Below are 26100 nucleotides of genomic sequence, written 5' to 3'. Positions count from 1 at the left end.
TGTGCCTTTAGGCAGCAACTAGCTTTAATCAACTCCTCCAGAGAAATGAACAAACATTTATGACTACCCCATGCCCTGCAACATGGCATCCTATGAATTTACTGTTCAGTGACAAAATGTTAATTCTTTAATGTTTTCTGACAATATTATTACCAAAGAAGACTGCAAAACAGATCTATCTAGAGCTTACCATATGAATTATAAAAACTTTAAGCAGCTACTACTTATTTCATATTTTAACTGAGTATTTGCTGTGCAGTCCCAGTGGTTACCCTGCTTAAAGGATCATTTCAAATTAGAATGTTCTTGGTCTCTTTATGTCGAGGGCTGGGGGTTCCTTTGAGAAGTTTTTTTGTTTTATTTATTAAGAAAAAAGTTACATTTACAAATGGTAGAATTTTTAGAAGCTTCACTTTTCCTTCCAAAACACTGACTCTGCTCATTCAAACACTTCTACTGCTTTTACTGATTGTTAGCAATCACAAGACAAAGTAAATTTTACACCAGAATTGGCAAGGTAGTTGAAGTACATGAGATACATGAAATAACAATCTTGAAAAGCTTGAAAGCTTCAGAAGGTAGCGCCTCCTTAAATATTCTTACATTTTTTTTCTTTACAGTGCTTTAAAGCATTTTTGGGAATTGGTAGAAAAAGGAGAAAAAAGGTATTTTAAGCTGTTTCTGCTGTTATTCAGCTTAGAGTAGACCAGGATCAAAACACAGGCTCCTGATGACCTGCTCTATCATGTTTGCCATGTACCAAGGCAAACCTTTGCCAGGTCTTGCTCCACTTGAAAAAGCAATAGAGTAACTATTAACTCAAATGTTTATCAGATTTACAAAATCAGTAATGGCTCTGAAGAAAAATCAAATAATGAGTAGTAGCTTCTTGTCCTCCTTTCAGGAGAACAAACATAACTAGCAAAAAAAAAAAAAGGTAATTAAATCTGACAGCTGTCTTTGTATTCTTTGTAAAATAAAAACTGACGTATTAGGAAGACTATTATTATTTCATGCCCCAAGACTGCACTTTCAATGTGCACATCAGGTGTTCTCACAAGACACCCACTGCATTTTGATCAAAAAAGTTTCCCTGAGGACACAGACACTGCAGCTGTGCAATGTGCCGTTGAAACTATTTTGATTAGTGACAATATATAAAGTAAAAATCCTGTTCTTACAGCAGTATCCACCCACAATCATTCTCTTGTACCTGCTCTGGGCCCCATTACCTCCAGCAAGACTAACTAGTCTTGGGCATTTTGCAGGAATTTGAATTAAGACACTCTTATAATCAAGTCTGGGGAAAGCAGTTTTAGTGACTCTAATGTGACAACAGTGGGAATGAGGAGAAAAAGCTTATTAAGGAAGTAATTACCAATACTTCCCTGCCAAAATGGAAGGACATGACAAATAAATTTCCAGGTGCCTGTCCTATGTCTAGTACCATTCGATATTTTTGTTAACAACAAAGATAAAGGAAATCAGCACATTTATTAAGCTTTCCTGTAGAAGTTAGAATGAGGCTTCAGGTTTATTTTAAGAATGTAAAGATCTAGACAGAATGAAATAATCCATTCAGTGAAGACAATGTAAGGGAGCTACTCGAAAGCTGACACAGTCAAGTGCAGTACAGAAAACAACTGAGCACATGGCAATTCCTCACAGAAAGAAATCTAATACAGGATTACTCAAATGGCTGATGCTTGTTAAGACTCATTACACAAATTCTGCCCAGACTTCAAGGTCCCAGGTGTGTGTGTATATATATGTGTGTGTATATTTATTTATATATATATATATATATACACACACACACACACACACACAGAGAACACATGCACATTCCTCAGGAGGATTCCCCCACTTCTCAGTTTTCCTCATTCCAGGACAGCAACAACAAAGCATTGTTGCCATTTTAGCCACAATAACTATACGTCTCTGGCAAATCCAGAGTCACACACTTCTTCCTTACTCCGAGAGCATAATTTTTTTAAAAAATAAATAAATTTTAAAAAATTGAAGATTAAAATAAGTGTTTTGAAGACATGTGGTAAATTGTAAGTTGAAAGAGTCAGCAATGAAAAGCTGCTACACAAAACTCAGAAGCTTCATACAGAAACTTAAAAATGAAGCAATATAGTCTGCAAAATACAGATAATAAAATAATCCTTATGCTATATTTAGTCCCTGTAAGGCTTAGCTGGGTGTTACATCTAGTTTTAGGTACTTAACTTCTACAAAGACATGGATTGTTTAGAGTATCTAAGAGAGGAAATAAATGATTGCTGGCCTAAAAAGAATGAACAGGCTGGCTTAGGATCTTTATTTACAAACACAAAGGACAGCAAGCTGGTAATAAGCCTTCAACCACTGCATAAAGAAAAAGGAATAACTTGTAGTCTGTGTTCACAACACAAACAGCAATAGGCTGATATTTAACCAAGAAGGATTCAGATGAGATACCAAGTAAAGCTTTCTAATCAGAGGACAGTAAAACACTTCACCTTCTGATGAGTCCCTGTCCTACTGCTTTGCTGAGGAGGCCAGAAACGCACCTAGTCCTTCAGCTGTCCTTGTATGATCCCTTACTAACTTGCCTCATTTAACAGACCCTTGTTTTCACTGAACTTTCTTTTGCTGCTGGTATACTTGTAGAGGCCCTTCTTGTTAACCTTTATGTCTCTAGCCAGTTTGCACTGCAGCTAGGCTTTGGCATTCCTGGTAGCACCCCTAGTGCCCAAACGATGCTTTTATGCACCTTTGTCTTGCCTGTCCTTGCTTCTACTTCTGCGCTCTCCCGTTTCATTTGAACTTCTTGCTTAGCTGAACATCCTTTCCCCTAAAATTCTCAGTCCTCCTGCACAGTGGGGTGGTTTGTCAATAAGCTTTCTTTAAAGACCTCAACTGAATCAAACTGTAGGCAGCTTTCTATTGTCATGTATCAACAAAAGAATAAACTAAGTCAATTTGGTTTCAAAATCTTTTTTGCATCTTCCTGAGTTTCAAGTGACAAGTTGTAAGATGGGGTTAAAAACTCTAGAAAGGCAAATACTGAAAAAAAAAAAACAAAAACAACCTTGTAAAAATAAGTTATAACTGAAGCAATTATAGATCAACTTACAAGCTGTCATTGTAATTATTTTGCTATCTCACACTATCTCCCACGCTTTCAATGAATACGCATTCTTTGCTTTCGAGCTGAAAGCTTTTTTTCTTGTGGCAAGAACAAATTGAATGTATTGAAAGGTTTTGTGTGAGACAAAACAATGCAAACTGAAGAGACTAATATAAGACCCCAAATTTAGCAGTATACACTAAGGATAATAATCCTTTACACCTCAACACTCTCAGTATTATTGTTTAAGGTTGCATATATTTGCCTCACTATAAAAGACAATAAATTTTCACCATGCTGCAAATGATCACTTCAAGAAATTTGATGATCCTACTTATGTCCCCAGGTTTGAAAGGGAGCTAGTTCACTCCCCCAAAGTAGCATCTTCCTGATGATGCAAGTGCCTCTGTCCTCCAACTGTGACAAACAATAGATTCACTTAAGAATCATGGGCACTAAAGGCTAAAATTGTTAAACAGATTTTCATGGTGTTTAAATCACATCCCAAATACCTGCCGCTTATAAGCTTTTTCTCATGAACCTTGCACCTTCCACACAATACAGTGGTCTTGAATAGAAGAATATTAGTGCTGTTTGCCTTGTAGTGGCAGAGATTTTATTTTTTAAGATCTGACTCCTATGCTAGAAAGAGGCAAAGAAGCTGCACTGATTAGAGAAATCTGAGAAAATATGCTATTGCAAAATGCTGGCAACTGTCATTTATCACCGTAATATCAATATCATAAACTCTAACTCTCTCCAGTGATTCCCTCAGAAAGAATCCACAGAATATAGTCTCAATTTTTAAGGAGCACATAAGATAAACAAATATTACCATTAAATTTTATGTGTAACATACCACTGCTTTATCCCTGAATTGATTTCTTGTGAAGTCACTTCCATTAGGAAAGCTACATTACAAAAAGTCACATTTAAATTTCCAGAAAAAGTAACTCATAAACATGACAAATGCCTGCTACAGTAACATTTATAACAGAGCAATCAGGACTTCTCCCTCACTTCAGTGAAAAAGACAATTTATAGAGAAAAAACCAAAATCATTTCATAATCTAGTCAAAGGGCAAAGCAAAGCAGCTTGAAAAAAATGCAAGAGTAAGAAGCATTGAGGAATTTCTGCGATATAAAGCAATTTTTTAAAGTGTGTGAATTATACGTGTATACAAATACCCATATAGATACATGTGCTATTCTAGCATAGGTCAGGTTATTCCAACATTCATTAATGAATTTGCAACAGTCTCCAAATAGTGGAAATAATAATAGCACCTTTCCAGACAGGATTTAATGCTCAAAAGCCTTTTAAGAGAATGGGGAGTGACATCTTCCCAGACTACTCCAGAAAAGGAAAGAAACTTCTACCAGTTTGCACTTTATCTGACTCCTATTCTTCACACAAGAAACAAAATGAATCTCCACCTCAGCAGGAATGTCAGTGGGCTTTCCTACCTATTAAGAAAGAGACTGGCATTCTGTTCCTTCAGATCACCACCATGAAACTCCCTTTGATTAACAAGGGGCAATAGTATTTGAAGCCTTAAAGCCTTTCCTCAAGTTCCAATACTAGAAAATTAAAATCCTCAAAATAGAGGCATCAATTCTTGAAGGTGCTTTACGGACCTCTACGTTTTCATAGGGAAAAGATAGATAAAATTAGTAGTCCAAAATTCTCACAATATTAGCTTAAATTATGACCAAAAAAAATCAAGTCTTGTATCTTGGAGACTCAGTATATTTCAAGGCTTGCACTGGCCATATCAGAAATCACCTCGCTGTGACTGTATTTTATCACTCCATTTTACTGGGGAGATGACATTTTTATTAACAGGTAAGAAAGTAATCTTGTTATGCCTAAGAGATCAATCTTCTCTTGAACTAGTATACCACGTCTTAAGAAGGGCAAACAGTTGTCAGCATAAGTAATGCCTGTCTAAGCATCACAAAGCTCTTTATAGGACATCTATGATAACTAAATAATTAATAAGCATGCTATTAGTGCAAAATATTAAGCAACAAGGGAAGATGTCCAATTTCCATTTTGTGTTAAAAGGTCATGGACACGAAAGCTGCTACTGTAGAGAGCTCATGTCTAAGTTCTGGGAAGAGGTTCCTGGTTGTTGGATCCTTAGTGATCTATTGCATTCCCAGGTCTTTCAGCAGGGTCTGTAAACTGACTCAGAAGAGTAACAATGATTTCTGTGGATCAGAGGTGTCCTATTCCCAGCCACAGATCTCCTGGAGCAAATACAAATTACAACACATGACACTAAGACACTGAACAGGCAAATAACCCAACAGTAATTTAGGAATTCTTTAAGGTGAAAAAATTAAGCAAGTGTTCCAACTGTCCCCAAAAACAAACAAGTCAACAAGCATTTTTGTAGTCTCACAGATATAAACTACTTGCCTTTGTGACTTGATTTATATACAAACTACTTAAGCAAGTTACAGACTAACCAACTGATCACATACAGAACAAAATACATCTCATTTCTAAATGGGCTTCATATAAGAAGTGCACAAAAAAAAAAAAAAAAAAAAGGACTACCATATATTTTAATGCAAGATTTGTGTACTCATTTGTCCAAGCACAAGCCAGATCTCCATATAAAAGGACATGACTGAACACCGGAGTAAATTTAATAGGTTGAAATGAAGTAGGACATGGAAAAAAGATCAGAAGCAGCTCTCCATTATAAAGGCAATACAGTTATTTATACTATTGGTTTAGAAATCTTGATTTTGATCATTTTTTAATACCACTGAACAGATGTTCAATAAAAACCCTGACAATACATTGTGGAGCAAAAAAAATACTAAAGAACCGGAAAAAATGGCATACAAAACAATTTAGGCCCAAAACAGAATTCTCACTGCCTTCCCAATGAATACAGTTTTTAATCCTTGACTATGTTTATTAAACACTTGCTATCAGTCACATTGCTTTTAGTAGATGGAAGTAAAAACAAGCAAGACAACAAAACACACTGAGCACTGTGGGAGACAAGTCGGGGTTGATGAACAAAGAAGCTGAGACCCATCACAAGAAACTGCAAATTTTATGGCCAGGAGCCCTGAAGCAAAAAGAAATTCTATGCCAACTAGCAAATGGAGGGCTTCAAGGGTAATCCACTGGTCAGCTATGCTGTCTTACACAGCTGAGCAAAGACAGCTACGATTTTTTGAATAGCTGATGTTGCTGATTCAGAATGATTCTACAGTTAGGCCATACACTGTCAGAGAAAGACTGTAAAATGAGCTAAAAATTCAAATGGATGTGAAAGAACAATTTAAAGTTTTAAAAGCAAAAAACATATTAGACCTGGAAAAGACAACATTTTACTACCCTGCAAGGGTTTTAGAAACTTAACAAAAGGTTTCCCATCCAGATCAAGAAATCAACACATTTCTTTGATGGAAACTTATCATGAAAGTTATTACCACAGAGTAACCAAGAGTTTAGTTGCTTGAAAATTTGCTTAGAATGCTAGAGATCCTGTCACGTTTATTTTTTCAATTTGTCTGAGTCAGGGGCTGAATCTGATCTGAATCTCTTCTGCAGACACAGTGAAGAAATTAACCACGTTACCAGACAACAAATTTTATACTGGAACAACAAGAAATTTAGGTGAACGCTTTCCCCTAAAAACACAAAGTAAAAATTAGACACCTTTTTGGTAAACTTTAACAAAGAAGCATTTTTCATTAATAGATTCTCAGTAAGTTGGTTGACCTCAGAAAGGGAATTTTTTCTTAATATATTGTTATTGAAATGTTTTAATTTGGTAACCTATGAAGGTTACTGAAGAGTTTCTTCCCCTCCATCCCAAAAACCCCAGAATACTTCCCCATCTGTGCTCTCACAGGTGGATGCACAGTTTCCAGGATCCTTGCCTGGACAGATACAACCCCAGCAAGCAGAAGCCTTTGATCAGCTTCCAGCTGACTGCTCAAGAGGATTTGTTTAGGACTCACACTGTTGTAAAACAGCATGAAGGAAAATTACTCTGTGCATAGGGTCACAAGAGACACACTCATTTTCAGAGAGTAATGGCCTGGCTAATACAAACTCCCTCTACTACTTTGCAGTCCTCAGCTGCTCTTACTATGAGGAACTTTCTTGTAACTTACTCAAGTAAAATTGTCAAGGGCCAGACTGACTTGACTCATCTACCACTGAGAATAAAGTGTGGTGTCCCAAAGGAACTCAGTATTAGTACTTCTCCAGCTGAGAAACTGTAGTGGCATTTACTGAAGTACTTTTGCTGCTGTATTTCCTATAATTACTTCTACAAACCCTAATCTGTTTTGATTGGTATAAGTCCATGACTAGCAAGGAAGCTATCCATGCTTCCTTTGGGGAAAGCAGGGATACAGCTTCACACAAAGAGGCCTTTAAATAAGAAGCACACTTTGCTGACAAATTGGCCGGTGCTCAATATATGCTTCTATTTTTGGTTAGCCTCACTTAAAATATTGTGTTAGCAGAATTCTGTCCCTCCCCATTTCAGCATCTCCCTAATCTTAGCCAGTCTACTTATCACCTCTATCCGAAACCCTGCCCTGTATATTAACTTCACTAGAAAAAGTAGAAATCGGCATGAGCATGATACAAGTAACAAGCTTCTGTCTGCCCTTTCTTCCTAAAACAATGCCAGTCAAGAGGTAACCTATGGCTTGTATGGAGCTGGCAAATTGCCTTTTGAACACAGAAAGCAGATGGGTTATGAGCTATTGGATACTGAAAGGCTTAGACTCAAGAGAGGGAAGAAAAGACATTGTTTGTCAAATCCACCCCTGAAAATCCTCAACAAAAGGCAACTGTCCTTGCTAGCAGGCAGTTTGTCTTGATGTCAGATCAATCAGGGCCTCTGGTGGTTCAAAGACTGCTACACCGATGACTCAGAAGTAGTTGTCCAGCTCATTCCCAGTCCTAAAAAACTCTTCCAGCAATCTGCACAACTTCGCAGTCCACTCAAAAGTCACACAAGAAACAGTCAAGGTGACAGCTGAAGAAATGGGGGGTAAAATCTTGGATGAAAGCCAGTAGTAGTACAGAATTAAGATCTTAATTCTGTACATCATTCCTGCAAGGCAGACCACAGAGCAACATGCACTAACCAATTTATTAGGGGAATGTTAATCCCTTCAACCAGAGACTGGGAGGAGTAAAACACAGAGAGTCTATGGAGTCAAAGAAAATCGGGAATGAGGCAGATATAAGGGAGAGGTGACATTTTCAGCTTTATTTCATTTGATTGGGCAGAAGCACACATCAGTTGAGCCTTTTGTTGAGAACAAGGGAAGACTAGAGATGACAAGGCAAGTGAAAAAAATAACCTGGACTAAAGAACAAATTCACCCAAGAGTTTGTGAGGCTAAACTGGATCCCTGTACTATTTATGAAACAGAAAAATACTTAAATGACTGGCTACTTATGAGTAATTATCACAGTTATTAAAAAAAAAGATTTGTTAAGAGAATTTTAGCTGTTATATAATTATTCTACAGGTCACCATCTGTCTAAGTCTTCATAAAATTAAACATATGTTGTTTTCACCAACTGCTGTAGTAGATTCGCATTCTCATCCTGCTTACGTGCTGCAACATAAGAAGTCTATTCATATCATCAGGAATATGTCAGAACCAAATATGAAGTAGTGCTCTGCTAGCAGTTTCTTTTGAAAGCCAGGCCACTTCCTCCCATATTCAACTAGTAACTCAGGGTGTTAACCTCTAACTTATCATATATAGTGATGTCTTTTGCTTTACTGGAGCTTTCCTTTTTCAGAGTTATGATCTGAAGTATTAATGGATGCTTAAGTTATTCTTAGCTTTTTTCTTTTTCCCCTCTCTCTCTCTCTCTTTCAAATTCTGGAAGAGGACAACTTTAACCGCTCAGAGTTCCTGTCTATAAAACAAGATCCTCTGCAGCAGATTCCTACTCCACCCCTTTGGGCAAGGTGTTACTAGTGAGAACTCCTGATACTGCTCATACTCAAAGACACATACTCATTTTCCTCCCAGTAAATATTGCTAACGTGGGACAAAGTGGTTTAGAATTATTAGAGAGGAAGGAAGAAGGCATAATACATTTAGTACCATACTTCCTCTGTATTCTTGCCAGCAGAGCAGCAAAAATTTGAAGTTTACTGTTTGAGTGGTGGTACAAGAACTGTTATACAGAAATGCCATCCTTCAGCCCACTGGTGGGGTATGGTACAGGGCCAAGATTTTGCACAATTCAATATATCACTCCCCCAAAAAACACCTAGTTTTAGTCACAAATTATGCTGGCTGTTTACATATGCCTTGCTATTTTCAGATACCAGTGTAAACTAAAAAAACTCTGAAATTAAAAAAAAAAAAAAAAAAAAAAAAAAACCACCAAACCCACCAAAAAAAAACCCAACCACAACACACTCAAGCCAAAACAAAATCAGTTGTTGAATCAAAGAACTGCATGGAAGAGCTGGCTGAACTCTCCAGAAGATCATATACAATATAAAATACGAAAGAATCTTTTACTCATACCTGTGTTAGTTTTCAACTCAAGAGCCCTCAGAGATGGACTATGCATCAAAACATTGAGCTAACAGTGCTGCTGCCAACAAGTGAAAATTCAAACCAAACCACATTTGATAAAATAAAGCCAGATCTTTGGATCAAGCCTATGTTCCTATTTCTTTTTTTTTTCCCCAGAAGTGCAGTAGAGTTGATACAATTTGTTATAGTCACTAGGGCAGTTACAATGCAATTATCTGAAGCAGGCTGTCCTTTTCAAGAGTTTACAGAAGGAGCAATAACCTGAGAAACTACAATCAAAGTAATCAGATTTAATTTTTTTAAAAAAATTCATAATTACTTTTTTAAAGTGACAACTAGCAATTTTAAAAATTGCCAGACATAAAATACTCCTAATTAAAAATTGAATAAACTGTTGATTGGGCACTAGACTTGAATCATTAACATGTTAGAACTGATGACAAGTCCTCCAAATGTAAGCCTCGTATAGAAAACTGGCTGTAAGTCTTTAAAAAAAAATGTGCAATGGTATGCACCAAAACTATTTATGTGAGAAGAAACAATGGTAACTTGATTCCAACACTGGACCTTTTAGGCAAGAGTTACAAAACGTTTCTTACACAGAGCTACATAAACTAACCAATAACAGGAAAATTATGTTCATGAGGCACCAGCTTCAGGTCTGAGAATTACACAAAACTCACTTTGTGTAGCCACATACATGATTAATAAGTATTTTTAAAAGTAGCATTCCACTCAGTTGAGAGAAAAGGACACTGTGTGGCAAGAGCACTCAGCCTGTTTTTGTTCCGTGGGAACAGAAGGAAATTACAAGTGCACAACCCAAGAAGGGAGCAGGAGCCATCCGGGCACTAAACCTGCAGTGAGTGGGTGAGCAAAGCACTCTCAGGCTACCTGTAGTGTTCTCCGTCAAACACCGATCAACTTAAAACACTACAGTTTCTGTTACTGGCACCAGGTGGCATAAAACCACACAGTGCTCCCCTCACCTTTTCTCCCTTCAATCCAGCAAGTCTCGATGTGTCAAATACAGAGCTGGGTGGCAAAGGGACCTACAGAGTGGCTCTTCTATCCTCTCCCGCCTCCAAGGTGTGGAGATGTGTTCCTTCATGGCAATCCCCAGACATCAGCCCAATTAAATCAGTCTGGGCTTCGCACTGGGACACTTGGCCCAAAGAAACCCTTTCTTTTACAGTATTAGGCAACATGGAAGGGACCAACTTATCAGTCTGCTACCAGGAAAACTACTCTATTAAGAGATGCTTCTGGCAAATCTCCATCAATTCTCTCCGTCTTGCAAAATCCAAATAAGCTTGTAATTGGATTGCATTTCACCACTCCAAGAGTGAGTTGTGGAAGAAGTTTTTCAAATCCTCTCCATCCTTCAGCATCCCCTAGTTAGAGCTCTTCAGTGTCCGATGGCAAAGTAACCAGGTAGGGTTTCATCATCCAAACAGATTATATATTAAGTGTTTATCGTTCCATCAACAGTACTGTGGCTAGGGAGCAGTGGGAATAGCTGTCCATTCAGTGCACCCAGCAAACTGCTTCACAGTGGTACATGTTGCGAACTCAGATACAAAGTAGACATTTACAATACTGTAACCTAAAGGGCTAAAATAATTCCACTTGCTAATGAGCTGCCTACTTACAAGGAAAAAAAAACAACTCACAAAACTCACACCCAAAACCCCACAGGCAAGATCATCTGTAAACTACCACATTTTTTTCCAAAATCTTTGCTATTAATGCTGTTTCCCAGTGTTAATCTCTTTCTGAAAATGTATCATTTCTAAGGTATTTTGAGTTAACCTCCTCTTTGGTTACTAGATTAATTAAGAACCACAGTAGTAAGACATCACCAAAAGCAACAGCCATCTCTAAGGTATAAAGTGCAGCATAAAACCATTTGGAAAAGTTCTTCAATTATGCTTTGCTTCTCTACAGATCATAAACTTGCTAAACTTCAGTTTTACATATCACATTCCTTGTAGGTTTCATTCTCAGTTACAATCACACTGAATTCCCATAAAGCAAAGCCTCTGGAACAGAAGCTGTTTTGTGAGAAGGGGAATTCAGGAAAGCCTGTTGTCCTCCCTCCTGCTGCTGCCTCTCCCCAGCCACAGAGTGGTCCTGGTGTATCAAAGCAGTGGCAAAGCAGTCCAGGGACTGCCAGCTCAGGGCAGCTGCCATCATGGCAATAAGGAAATGGATGCTGCGTGACCTTTGTATTAAAAACTCAATCTTCAGTGCAGATACATACACTCCAACTTGATCAATAAGCACAGAGCTGGAGCACAACATTATTTCCAATTTATAAATAAAATCAGCTCAAGTAAATGAATACCAGGGAACAATGCTATGATTCAGCAACAAATCCATTGTTAGAAAAAGATTATTTCTTTATCACTAGCTGCTATAAATGTATTTTGATCAGGGTCTGTTTGTTGATCGTTAGATTGCTTTGCTTCCCTACAGATTATTCAAGGAAGGTGGAAAATAATTCTTTGAAACACAACCCAAGAAAAAATTACAGCATTGAATCTCAGCTCTTGTGAAAAAGTTTTAAAAGCACTCACCAAATTTTTCTATTAGGCTGTCATGTAAAATAGGCTTTCAACAGCCTCAGTACCAGCATGACTCCCATAATAAAGCAATTTTTAACAGACTCAGAAGTACAGCTTCTGGGAGAAAATATCAAGATAAGGACATCTCACTCCAGCTGATTAGAGCAACCCATTCACTATAAAAGCAAGAGTACTGGCCTTTTCACATGCAGGTAGCTCTGCTGCTCTTGTATATGAAAAACAAGTTCCACCACATCACTTCACAGCTATTCTGCTTCTTTCCTTGAGGTCTGCTAAAAGCATGAGTAGCTAAGAGTGGTTAGTGAGGGTGAAGGAAGAACTTTGCAGGTAAAGAAAAGCACACCTAACCATATCTGAAGAGGAACTCAAGATCATGGGTGAACTAGAAACAACCTTTGCAACAAGAAGATTTCTATCTGCTGCTTCAAGAGCATACGGTCCCATTTGATTCCAAGCCCTTGCAGGAAGAGCACATGCCTAAGAACAGGGCAGGAATGCAGTGTTTGAAGCTAATCAAAGACGTGCTGGAAGGGAGTGACTCATCAATGAGCACAAACATCAACCACCCTATGTTCAAAGTACTGGCAGAACACAAAGATTGTACATCATCATCATCAGTAGGTTTAGATGCCCCCGTCCCATTCAAAGAGCTATTAAAAGTAAAAGGGCCGTGCACAAGCTACATAGAGTTTCTCTTGGTGATCATGCGCTTAATGTACTACATAGTTTGTCAGAACAGGTGATGAGGTAAACAGTACTGCTCAAGAACCATCATAAAACTTTCAAGTTACTATCAGACTACCATATTGCCACACATAGCTGTCAAAAACTGTGCTAGCTCAACACCATATGGGTGCATCTAGACCTCCTACTTGCTTCTTTCAGAGTGTGTGATCTCACATTTTGCATGAGAATGCAGTGTAGGTTATTCTGAACTAATACATCAATTTCTTTCTTATTATTACAAAGCTATCATTCATCATTAATGGCAGTAAGACACTGAAACAGGTTGTCCAAAGAAGCTGTGGATGCCCCATGATCAGAAGATGTCCCTTGTCATGGAAGTGGGGTTTGGACTAGATGATCTTTAAAGGTCTCTTCTAACCCAAACCATTCTATGATCATGACCACATGTCGATAATGTTATCTACACTACGGTAAATTCAAAACCATCAATTCTCTCTTCTAGAGGTAGGAGTCCTTCCTGCCCTATCTCATTCAGTATACACGCACTAGTCACTATGCAAGCAAAAGAAGAATCAAGCAGTAATGGAATCTTAAAAAAAGTTCCCCAATAAATTTCATGTCAAAATAACCCAAACCACACATGTTACTCTGCAGAACAATCATTCATCTCTATTTCTGAAATATAAAGTAAAAATACAGGTCATATTGGAGAAAAAAAAACAAAACACCACACAACTCAAAGCAGGTTGCAAAACAATGCTGAAGTGCAGAGATTTACATGGTATGGAGAACTGCTGATCTACTGAAATGAAACAAGGAATAAAATGAAAGGTCATTGCATAATTATACTAATATACAGCAATTTACTCAAGAGAAAAAAGGATTATGTAGTCCTGCAGCAAGCAACTTGTATTAAAGGGAGAGAAAAACACAGCTGAGGAGAAGCAGGTAGCTAAAAAGCAAGGTAGCTAAAAAGCAAGTAAAGGAAAATAGATTTGGTACTCTCATTAAAATCCACAGTCTTCAATAAACTTGTCAAACATCCACCAATTATCACATCTGCATGCAAAAGAAATCTTTTTTAGTTTCTACCATTTCAAATTCACTGCATCATTGTGTTTAGCTAGCAAGCAAAAAACTGTGACAACACCACAGAGCAGCTCCACTGTGTTCTCTTACAGTTGATCCTAATTTTCCTTTCAAAGGTCACATGTGTGCACATGCTGACGTCCTCTCTGGGCAGGGTTAATCAGTGGTTATGCAAATAATTTTTCATCAGCAACAGATCTTAAGCCTCGGATCTTCCCTCCATTCTCATTCCTGTTCCACCCTGGGACACGGGCTGCTTCTTCCTCAAGGTACTAGCACTACTCTTTCTTTAGCTGTTCTATAAACTGGAACTATGAAATATGTCGGTTTTAAAGGAAACAAAATAAGACATAAAACCAGAAAAGCTTTATGTATGTTTGCAACCTGTATCATTTCACCATTTCAGTTTAGAGCGCTGTCAAACCAACATTTATGCCAGTACAATTAACAGTGTCACCTACAATCAGATGGTGAATCTGCCCCCCAAGACATTCACTCGCTTCATACTACACCTAGCTGAAACTCACTGAAGTTTTCCTGAAAGTAAGGATGCTCCTCAAAACAAACGAAGCATCGTTAAAGGGGACAGGATTTTCTCTTTTGCTCTGCAAGGAGTTACTGAACATAACTGGAAGCACCAGAAAAAAAAAAGTATTACTACAGGAAAATTTGCAATTTAAGAGTCCTAATAACCAAGTGCTTTGAATTAAACCAGCAGACATGTCATTCACACCTCATTGCTGTCTTGCAAATCTATTCTGCAGAGAGTAGAACATGCTTGACAATGATCCAGATGCAATACTTAGGCATTTGTTTTGCACACACAACGCTTTGGGCAACTAAAGTTTTGATCAACAGATCAGTCATCAGTGCTGAACAAAACAACAACCAGCACACTTAAGAAGAGTCCTTATTTTCTACTTCACGTACCACCATGTCACAAAATACTTTGACACCCTAGATGGAACCCTAATGAGGAAAGTAATCTCTTCCAGTAGGCACTGCCACATGCAATTCACCCCATGCCATGGGGCCACATTAACGCTATCAGTGCCAGTTTACAGCAACCTGGGACAGCAGCAGCCACTGCTTGACACTGCTCTTTAAACTGGCCACCAGTTTCATTTCCTCAGATCACCTAGTTTTCAAAACCTTAGAGAAAAGCTAATTTTAGCAGTGGTGAGAAATCATAACAGATTTCAGGAACTCCCTGTGATTAGGCTACAATACATTTCCCACGTTTCTAAGTGTCCAACTGGCTTCTGCATGGTCCCTATGGATGTAGGCTAAGAATACAGCTCAGGGAAACAGTCTGCAAAAGACTGCTATGGTTTTCCTTATCAAGCTACAGTAGGTAATAAATACAAGTGGAAGCAAAACGAAATCATCCCGCAATATTGGTGGAATGACATTTGGAGCGATTGCTTCTTTATGTACACATATATGCCCTCCTAATCAGAGATGTAGCCAGATCTTCAAAGATTAACTTCTTTAAAAGAAAAGGGGAAAAAAAAAAAAAAAAAAAAAAAGGATCAAATTTCCTATGCTCATATCATTCAGTATATGATGAAAAGCATAGTAAAACTAAATTCAATTGTAATTTTAATATAACTGTGAAGTATCCTAATGCTGCATCAGAGCTGCTCTGAGATTTACACTGTACTGTGAAACAGTTAGGATGACTAACATATTGGGACAACTCCTCTACAGGTTTTTGGGGTTTATTATGAAAACTGATTTGAATAACAGTAACCAGATGCTCTAGTTATATAATGAACTCTTAAAACATTTCCACGTCTTTTCTACAACAGTTGAGATCTTGCCCCAAGTGACACATTTCGTTGCTCCACAGCAGAGTGACTTTACTCTGCATTCATGTACACAATCAAATATTGTTTACACAAGCACCTCAAATACGCTACACTTTGGAGTTTTTATACTTGCATACAAATGCTCTGAGAGCAGCTATGGATGTGCATGGCATGTACTATTAAGAAAAAAACACACTGCGTGAAACAAAAGATCCAACAGATGGGAATGCTTAATGCAGAGACAGAAGTTACAGTCCTATTTACAATTGTCTCTTTGGTCATCACAACCTACTTCTATACTCTCTCAAAAAGTGACAAGGAGAAAGGCAATAGAGGCAAGCACTGGGTTTGGGGAGGGTGTTGAACATTTTGAAAGAAAATAGTTTGTAACAGTATTAACTATTGTACCTACAGAACAGAGACTTATCATTGACGTGGCATGCTGCAAAATTTGTCACAGTCATTGCTCACAGGCTTTAACTTAATCCCAGCTGGAATAGCAAGATCCTCCCTGTCAGATTCCTGGCCTCTCCATTTTTGCAGTTTTAGTTGATGCATCCATGAACGTTAATAACTGAATAGTTAAGGCACAGAGTACTCTCCCACAGTCAGTGGGGGAACAGCAAGCTAACAGCAGCTTCTCATGAACACTTTGTTCATTCACATGACAAGTATTTATTATACAGAGGAACAGCTCAGCAATAGCTGTCTTGGGCCACATAATCTAGATATTTTACTACTTCAAGAGATCTATGACCCAGAGTTCTATTTTTTCTCTCCCTCTCTCCAGTCATTTGAGCTGAAAAACTACTTTAGATGTCTTAACTATGTGAGAACTAGGATGTTTTTATGTTCTGTGTTGAGACCTGAAGTTGCTTGCCTACTACTATGTCTAGCTGCTGAGAAAGCCATTAAGTTCAACAGTTCCACTGGCACACAGCTCTTTCAAGAGATCAAGATCACATCAAGTACAGCTGCTTTTACAAGAACTTGAATCAGTTACTTGGAGGAACTCTAAAAATAATGGTTGTGTCTTCAAATCTGGTTTCAATTTGACCATGGTCACTGATAACCAGTGAAGAGGTGCAGTGAAATAATGTACTCTCAATTCAGAACAGCTAGCATGTGAAGGGCTCAAAGACTTCTAAAGTCTTTCATTACTAGCAGTCTGACATTTTTTGATCAAGTACTAATAGGAACAGATACTCATGAACAGCAGTTGATGGTGGTATTGAACATCCAGAGCAATGTCAGTTGCCTATTTTTTTTCTACTAGGTAAAACCACTTGATAATTCACATGACCACCTGAGAAGATAACCATGTGATTAATTTGCAGAACTCACCACACAGAATCTGAACCTCCCCTTAACATTCAAAAAAGCCTTTTCTTAAGAAAAATCATAATTTCCTTTCCTTCGCAGAATATGCTGTCTTAGGAATCCACCAGAAAGGATAGTGTAGATATGATACTCAGGGACATCATTTCATGGTTGACTTGGCAGTGTTAGGTTTATGGTCAGACTTGATCTTAAAGGTTTTATCCAACCTAAATGATTCTACGGTAATCTTAGATACTTTGGCTTTGTAAGGCAGCATGAAGCTGACTGCACTGCCACTTCCCCAACACTAATCAGGAAAATTTTATTAATAAAACTTATGTATGTGTAGAATTGTCTCAAATGACATAGTGATCTGAACTTCACCAGGTCACACATGAACATTGATGCATGTCATATGTCCTTGTAACAGTGAACATTCACAGAGCTGTGACTGCGCTGGCTCAGAGCTAGACTGAAAGTTCTGCGGTTCACCACCTTCATACTCTGCACAATTCTAATAACCAGTAGTAGCTGAGGCAGCAGCCACAAAAGAGCAACTCCCCCTCTTGGCAGAGCTCAAAAGAACTCTCTCTAGCCTCCAGCAGCAGCCCAGCATCACAGATTCATGGCTTTATAATCTAGGCGGCCTTGCCACTGACAGATGGATGTGCTTCTAGACTGTTGGAGATACAAATGGTTAGGTCTTCACTGTGCTTCACTCTCCCTTTACCCCCAGTTCTTGCACTGAAAGCAAAGTCTTACTTTCAAAACTTCATATTTTTATTTTAAAAAACAAACCCCCACACACTTTAGCAAGATTTTCAAAGTCTTATATGTGCCTTCACTGCAGTTTATTATGAAAAGGTGTTTAGCCTTTTGAAAGTTATACCCCTTAGAGAAGGCAGTAAGCATGCATTATAGACATTACCGGCAAATATGGACAAAGAATTAGCTCTACTGGATTCCAAACCCAAAAGCAATAACAAATAAACACTAAGCACTGTTAAGCACTGTGCCCTAACACATGGCCTTATTTGGCTCACCTTTCTAGGAGGCTCATGATCATACACTGCTACCCGTCCTTCCCTCAGGAAGGGGCTGAATACTGGTGTGAAATAAAGCTCTCGCAGGGAATCATGGAGCTACATGAATTTATCTTTTCCTGCCACTATCCCCTTTTCAATGCACTGTGGACTGGGAGAAAAGGAAAATGATCAGAAGAATGGCTATCAAGACCTGAAACAACAGCAAGAAAGAAATTAGCTATCAAACTGTGAAGATGCAAACAAGCTATTTGTCTCTTTTAACATCTGCACACGCATAGGGGCAGGATCACCCACCCACAGCAAGGCACAGCCCCAGAGCCATACAAACCCCACAGCTTGCAGCACACAGCTTGGGCAGTAGTGATGTATGTACTCAAGAGATCAACACCACATGCTACATGCTCAGTTCAAACAGTTCATAAACAACAAAGTAAGCAAGAGATACAGCCTTAAATGATCTGCACCATCAATCATTGGTACCTACATGACAGTTTTTGAAGCCAGTGCAAGACCAAAGGGGAACTGAACAGCCCTTTCATAGCTAAGAACTCATCTCTGTCGTACACTACCAAAAGCTCACAGATCCTCCTTATTCCTTCTTTTCTAATTTACTCAGTGTTCTCAAAACTCAACATTACTCCTCCACCATTTGTGTTAACCAGCCAGTTCAACCAGGGATCCACTTTCTGTTGAGTTTTCTTTCACCACTCAGTAAGATTCAGCATTACCAATCCCAAAGTGATTTCCACCATCACAGCTTCAATAGTAACATTGCAACAATTACACCTATTTCTTTTAATGTTGTAACAATAAACATTGAGCTAAAACATTAAAAAAAACAACCCCCACAAAAAACACAGAAGCATGACAAATTGAAGACAATTTTTACACTTAAAAAAGGTTTCCCACCCCTCTCAACCTACTCCACTAACAAAAATACCATTTCCTGAAGTTCAATCTAACCCCCAAATCTGTATTATTGTTTCCATTCCAGATAATTTAAAAAAAAAAAAAAAACAAAAAAAAAAACAAACCAAACAAACAAAACAAAACCCACCTTTTAGAAATATGCATCTGCCTGGTGCTCAACAAGGATGACAAACTGCCACGTATTAGTTACTCATTCAGTTTATCTTAGTATGCCTTGAATGGGAGCATATATAGTAGTTTTAATACTTAAGCCATTACAAACACAGATACTCCTACTGAGGAAAATATAAATACACTGAGGAATTGCACAGCACTGTGAAACACCCTTGTGCTATTTTAGTTAATAAAGATGTTTTAGAAAACTCCAGCTCTTTCTCCTTTAAAGCCTTCCACCCACTAAATAACAATGCTTTAGACAGGCAGCAGTCTCCATACAATAGCTGTTCTCTACTATATCAGGGCATGTGTTTCCTGGGAAACAAGCAAAAAAAAGACAAAAAGTATCCAGTATGTTAAATATGCAAATAAACTGGGTCACACCAGACATATTTCACGCAATGGAGTGAAGAATCCACAACTCATTATGTTTTGGAGTACAGGACTAGTTTTTCAGTAACTGCTCAGAACTAAATGATCTTTATTTTTCCACAGGCACCTCTGAAGTACATTGCGTTTTAGGAATAAATGCAAGATCAGCAAGGAAGGGCTTTACTTACAGTATGAAAATACATGTTGTTTTAAAGCCAAAAAAAATATTCTTAATGCAAGTGTATTCTAACTAGCCAACTAACTGCATAGCTTACAAAATTCGGAGCAAAGCATTGCCAACAGCAAGTCACACCAAACCAAAGCCTATTATTCCAGTCCAAAACCTTACCAAATTCTATGCAAGTTTCCACTGTGCTTTTCTACAGCCCATAAGAGAGCTCCCGTCTTAGAGTAATTGGCTTCTTAACACACAGACCAGGCCAAGCCTCACTGCAGCAGGAAGTAAAGGAAACAGAACAGAGCAAACTACCCTTTTGAACAATACATTGCAATGCCCTGAAAGCAATATACCAGCAGTTGTTTCCCAAGCTCCCATGAAAAAATGGAGAAGGTCCAGGGAAGGGTGAGCAGGTCAGTCCCCCCCAAAAAAAGAAAAAACCCAAAACCCAAACACACAAAAAAAACCCAATAAACCAAAAATCCAACAGTTGCATGCCCCATTCTTTCTTAAAAAGCTCCCCAATTCCCACTGGCGTCCAGGGAATTCTTATTTCAAAGAAAACCAAGCTGCACAAGCACAACAGAATATTGTCAGTAACTTGCTCTTCATTATTAAATAAACTTGGAATGACATTTCAAGAATATGCTTGGTCAGAAAGAGAAGCACAATTATTTATATTATTACAGCACCTGTACTAGTACCCACAGCAAACAGGTTAGAGCAATCAACCCAAATCAAGTGTCATGGAACTCAGAATTTCATGATCAGCCTGTTTGAAAGCATGGCAATCACCTAGCACAATATTAAATGAACAATGTGTCTTGTGTTGTGGAAGGGCCATGCCAGCAAGCTTAAAAACTGTCAGCTGAATCATATCAGTATCAGTTCACAAAATAATGAATTTTACACTGTAGCTATGCACTCCCTCTAAGCACTGAGCTACTGCTGAAAGAGTCCCTTCAGCTTGTATTAAAGGAAGCTGTAACAAAAGTGCACTCATCAAAACTGAGAGTGGGAAGAATACTGCCTGAAAGAAAAAAATCCAAACAGCCAACACTATTTATATTGTTTTGTAAATCACAGTGTGACAGTAGACAATTACAGTCTACCAAGTACTTCAGGTACTGTTCCTGCCTGCCGATTTCCCAGCCTGCAGAGGAGACTACCATGAACATCAAAGGTGCCCTCATGAACTCTTGACATCTGTTTTGTTAGTTATGGCACTAAATAGGAAGAGGATGCAGATATGCTGCTCAGTCCTCTTCCTCACCTTTAAAGGGTAAGATAAACATAAAGGTATGCCAAAAGTTCAGGGAAATATTATTTATTTAATCAGCCAGGAAAGGACAGGGAGGAGCATTACACAAAAGCTGATCTTCTGAACCCACAAGAAAGTCAAACAACAGTGATTCACAAAAATGCGTAAGGATGATTCAACTTCAGAACAAAAGAAGTGAGCACCCATCAGCTGACAGGAATGGTGCCATTCCTACAATTAAATTCCTCAGCAACTTTTTTGGATATCTCACCAGACCCTGAACTCTTTCCACTAAAATATTTTTGGACTGAACAGAATTAAGCAGAAATTTATATTCTTTCACATCATGGCAAACAACAAATCTGTGCACAGAATACTTCTCATTCTCTCTACGAAGAGGGTCTACTTTATTCTTCCGAAGAACAACTAACAAAGAAAGATCAACTTACTCAATCCAAGCACTAGCTGGCAAATTCCCATCACAGACCTGCTATGATTTGTACCAGCTGGGGTGAAATTACCAGAAAACAACTATTGACCATTACAGAAGTACTCTGCCACTGCTCCTCAGCAAGGATGCTGCATGGACACTTTCCCACTCATCCTGCTGTGACATGGAAACATGGGATGTTAGCTTACAGGACTATTCATATGGCACCTGCTTATGGCCCTAAATTTATGAAGGAAAAACGCCACATTTTTCACTCTGTGTGTTTGCTTTCATGTAACTGTTTACTTTCAATGTTGTCCTCCTGCTCCACAACCAAGGTAGCTTTCAGTTACCTTATCAGAATGATAAAAGGAGCTGCATGAGCAAGTCCTGTTACTTCCCTCTCTCCAAAGCTATAAAGTCAATTATATAAATCAAGACATTTTAATGTAACACAACAATGGATAAAAAGGTTCTAAGCTTAGGCATGTTTTGGGTTTAGGTTTTCACAATTCAGAACATTAGTAAGTATGACAAAATGGAATAGCCTATGTATTCATTCAGGAGAGTTATTTGAATCAACACTAGCATTTGTTCATTACTTTCAGATTTGGGGAATTAGACAAAGAAGTACAGTTAACAGCTTGATACTGAACACCATTCAGATCCCTTTAGTGAACCCTCCCACTCTCCCTGTGAGCAAAGAGCCACCAGGCCTATTATAGTCCTCTTCACCTAACCTAACAACAGGATAATTCTATTCTGATCAATGGTTATTGAATATAAATTTCAATTACCATAAGTAGTGAAATTTGCTGTAAGAGTGATTTATTCGTTAAAAGTTAAAGGCTAAACAAGGTACTGCAAAAGAACTTTTTTTTTAATTATTAAGACAGCTCACCCAAGGGGGGGGTGGAAGCAGGGGGCAGGGCAGGGGAAGAAACATTTTTCCCCACTGGTCTTGGAAGAATGTTCACCTGAGTGTCAAGTTTAAAGAAGGGGACTTTTTGATCCCATCTGTCTGCCATTACAAGCACCACACATGAAAACTGTGTTTAAAGATACAGGGACATTAACCCTGATGTTCTCACATTTTATTACTGCATGAATCTGTATTTGGCATTATTGAAGACGTTCCACATACCTAATATACAGGAAGGAAAAGAAACAAGCCCTAAGAATCAGCTACTCCATTAGCAGGCAGTCTGGCAAAGCCACTGTTTCATTAAGCAGCAAGAAAGCAGTTAAAGCACTCAGTAGTCGATTCCAGAGGTATTTCATTCAAAGACCTTAAAATAAATCTGACTGTGAAGGTAGTAATGGCATTTTGTTAAGTCCAACTGCAATTCCATGGTAGATCGCATGATTATTTACAAAATTTACTATATGTTATACAACTTCCAGAATTACTACAATACTTAGAAGATACTTAAAAATTTATAAACAGGGCAAAGAGTACTTACATGATTGACAAGCCTCTGATTGCCATTCAACATGGACTTCAGTGTGCTGTATTAGCAATAAGAAATTCTTATCAGCCTCCATCAGCTTGAAGCCATTTTTGATGACAGCCACAACATACACTAGTTTTGAAAGTTTTATCAAATCCTTTCCTCTAAATTAAGCCTTCACAAATTAAGACCCTTCTTCCACAATACAGAAAGGTAGTGCCACTAATTTCAGGTAAGACTCAAGTGCTTGAAGTTTATCCTTGTCCAGATAAAGCCTAAATATCTCAGCAAATTATCAATGATTTGATGGCCACACTTAGCTTCATTAAAGAGCTCTGGAGAAACGTTGTTGAGACTGTTCCCTCCAGAACCCACTCAGAAGATGCAGATAATCAGACCAATACGTTTATTAATGCCCCAATGGCCCAGTCAGAACTTAAAGGTCACAATTACAAGCCGGAAGAAGATTGGGGAGGAAAAAGTCTACTCAACTTGAAAAGACCTCAGTTTTGAAAAAAGAAAATGAAATGGTTGGAAAAGCCTTCATGGCTTAAAATGCTCTCCTGAAAATTAAAAGAGGATATGAAATTCACTTAGAGAGGTATTAATACATTTACACTCAAATTATTTTCCAAGAGGCAATCTGATTAAATCAGAAAGATGGTTGCATTGCTGTGGAGCTTGCGTTTGAAGTCAAAAGATATTTACATTATAGAGAAACCATTGAGTCATTACATAAATCATGCAGAACCTCCATATCCATAATCTAGAGAGCATTGGATCAGATGAGCAGAGGACCAGACTAACTCTGCATTGAGGACTGGCTGACAAGTACCTAAATGGAAACACAAAGGAATAGTTTGTGGTGTCTTGCATGATTTTTCAGGGACTAAAGATGAACCATTTACTGAAATGCTGCTTCTTAGGCCTACCTTCCAATTCTGACAATGCCCTGAAGAGAAATCCATCACAACAGGAGCTATGACAAAATGGAATGCAAGTTTAACAAGATTTTTCCATTCCATGGGGAAAAAGAAAGATGATATTCCAAGGAGGGTTTAAGAAAACCCTAGCAACAAGCCACACACACTCAAAGTATTAATCGGCTTAATTTTTTCCCACAAAGATGTTGGAATTCACACTCTGACTGAAATAGATAAGATAGATAAGAGGACTAGCTGAAATGAGATCAGTTGCCTTTACAGAAGAACACTCAACACCATCGGCATGAGCCAAATACTTATGTCCAGTATAAGTCAAACCAGCCTGTGAAGCCTAGCACTGGAAAAAAACAAAGAGTTGGGCACAGTTACTCTAATAAAAAGATTAATAACAATAATCACCACCACATATCACCTATGAGGAAGTGACTTCACATATAAGCACACTGAGTCAAAGAACATCTACTCTCAGAGACACAAGGTAAAAAAAAAAACAACAAAACAAACCAACACACATACACTCCCCCAAAACATATATGCCATTGGGTCAGGAAATCCACATAGCCAATTTTTTGGCATTTCATCCCACCACTAAATAACTCCCCCTCTGGGAGTTAAAGATCCCCTATATGAACATTGTAAGACACCAGGCTTCAAGAAAAATAAAAATCCATCGGAGAAAACACTCCACTCACTGCTGTGCCCTCAATCACACACACACACACACACACACACACTGGCAACACAATGGTTCTGCTGTTTCTAACTCTGCCTGCCTTCACAGGGAGGTGGGAACAGAAAGTAGCCCTGTATCTTCAGCAGCCATAAAAAGCACAAAAATAGTCCCTCTTCTCCAGGCAGAATAAAAAGGAAAAAGACTTGAGCTTCTGATGAAACCCACAATGCTAATTTTTTTTCCTCCAAAAACTGCTCCAGTCATTCAAGTACATAAAACATTTGGAGGGACTAGATTGCTGCTCCTATTCAGCCCAGTGGTAAAAGACTGCGACTGATACAAATGCAGAGGAAATTCTTGAGAATAAGAAGAAAGTCAAGTGAAGATGATGCAGAAAGGTCTGATCTGCCATTGCACTGTCAGCCAAAAGTGGCCACAGGAGACCTTTGTATTTTAATTTATGCTCTCTCAGTCAGGCTGAGAAGCAGCAGCTGCTGCAGTAAAAGCAGAGAACGCATGGCTGTCAGCAGAGCAGACAGGAGGACAGTCCTTATGCCTGCTACCCTATGGAGAGAAGAAAGATACCAGGAAAAGATTTACCCAGCAGGGACCCCTCACTGCAGAAACAGATTCTGTCTGGCAAGAGCAAAAACTGCCCTCTTCAACAAGCCTCACCTGTATTGATAACAGAGCAGAAGTAGAAAACCAATTATATATATACATACAAACATACCTGCATATATAGAAAAATAAAACAACCTAAAGTACACTGCTCACACTGGATTTTACTAATGCCAGTAAGAAACACAGTTTCTAGCAATTACACCTCTGGGATTATACCTAGCCTAAAGCATTAAATTCAGTTTGCAGGTTGGATTCATTTCTCATTCAGTACAATCTAACACATTGAAGATCAGAGCTTGATGCAGAACACAGTTATACAGCAAGCACCAAGGAGGGGGCAGACAGAGAGGGAACAACTCTTTGTTGTTGCCAAGAAAACATAAATTAATCCAATTACTTTGCACACACACATATATATGAAAAAAAAAAAAAAAAGCGCAAAACAAAACACAAAACCACACACCCAAAAACTTAAAACCAAAACTATCAGCTAAACAAAATAACAAATCTTTAAATGCTAAGCCTTAAAGTATTTTGTTCCATTGTCTAAGTTTTCATTGAAGTCCTTCTATTTTATTTGCTGCATGGGGGTCTATTTTAGATTTCAGGATGAACAGCTACCGAAATGTTTTCTCAGGCCTCTTTTTTATTTTTTCTTCTTCTTCAAGATTTCCTATAGCCACAGGAATTTAGACTAAAGTGTTGTTTACCTGGAAATCCATTTCCCAGTGGGATCAGATTATGGACCTGGGCCCTGGGAACAAGGGTTTACAAAGGAATTCAGAAGCACTCATTTATTATTTCTTAGTAAAATAAAGTCTTAGAACTTTGTAAGCTGCTTTCCCCCCCCCCCCCCCC

General features: G+C 38.3%; 1 protein-coding gene across 1 annotated transcript in view; it reads right to left on the bottom strand.

Annotated features, from left to right (window-relative positions):
* TSPAN5 (tetraspanin 5) overlaps window positions 1–26100 on the bottom strand; it is an 85773-nt gene that overhangs the window by 42485 nt on the left and 17188 nt on the right. The gene's annotated exons all lie outside the window — the stretch shown is intronic.

The sequence above is a fragment of the Athene cunicularia genome (genome assembly GCF_003259725.1).
Source record: "Athene cunicularia isolate RWA chromosome 4 unlocalized genomic scaffold, athCun1 chr4_part2, whole genome shotgun sequence".
Taxonomy (NCBI): domain Eukaryota; kingdom Metazoa; phylum Chordata; class Aves; order Strigiformes; family Strigidae; genus Athene; species Athene cunicularia.
The sequence above is the reverse complement of the archived record's forward strand: the minus strand, read 5'-3'. Positions and strand labels throughout refer to the sequence as shown.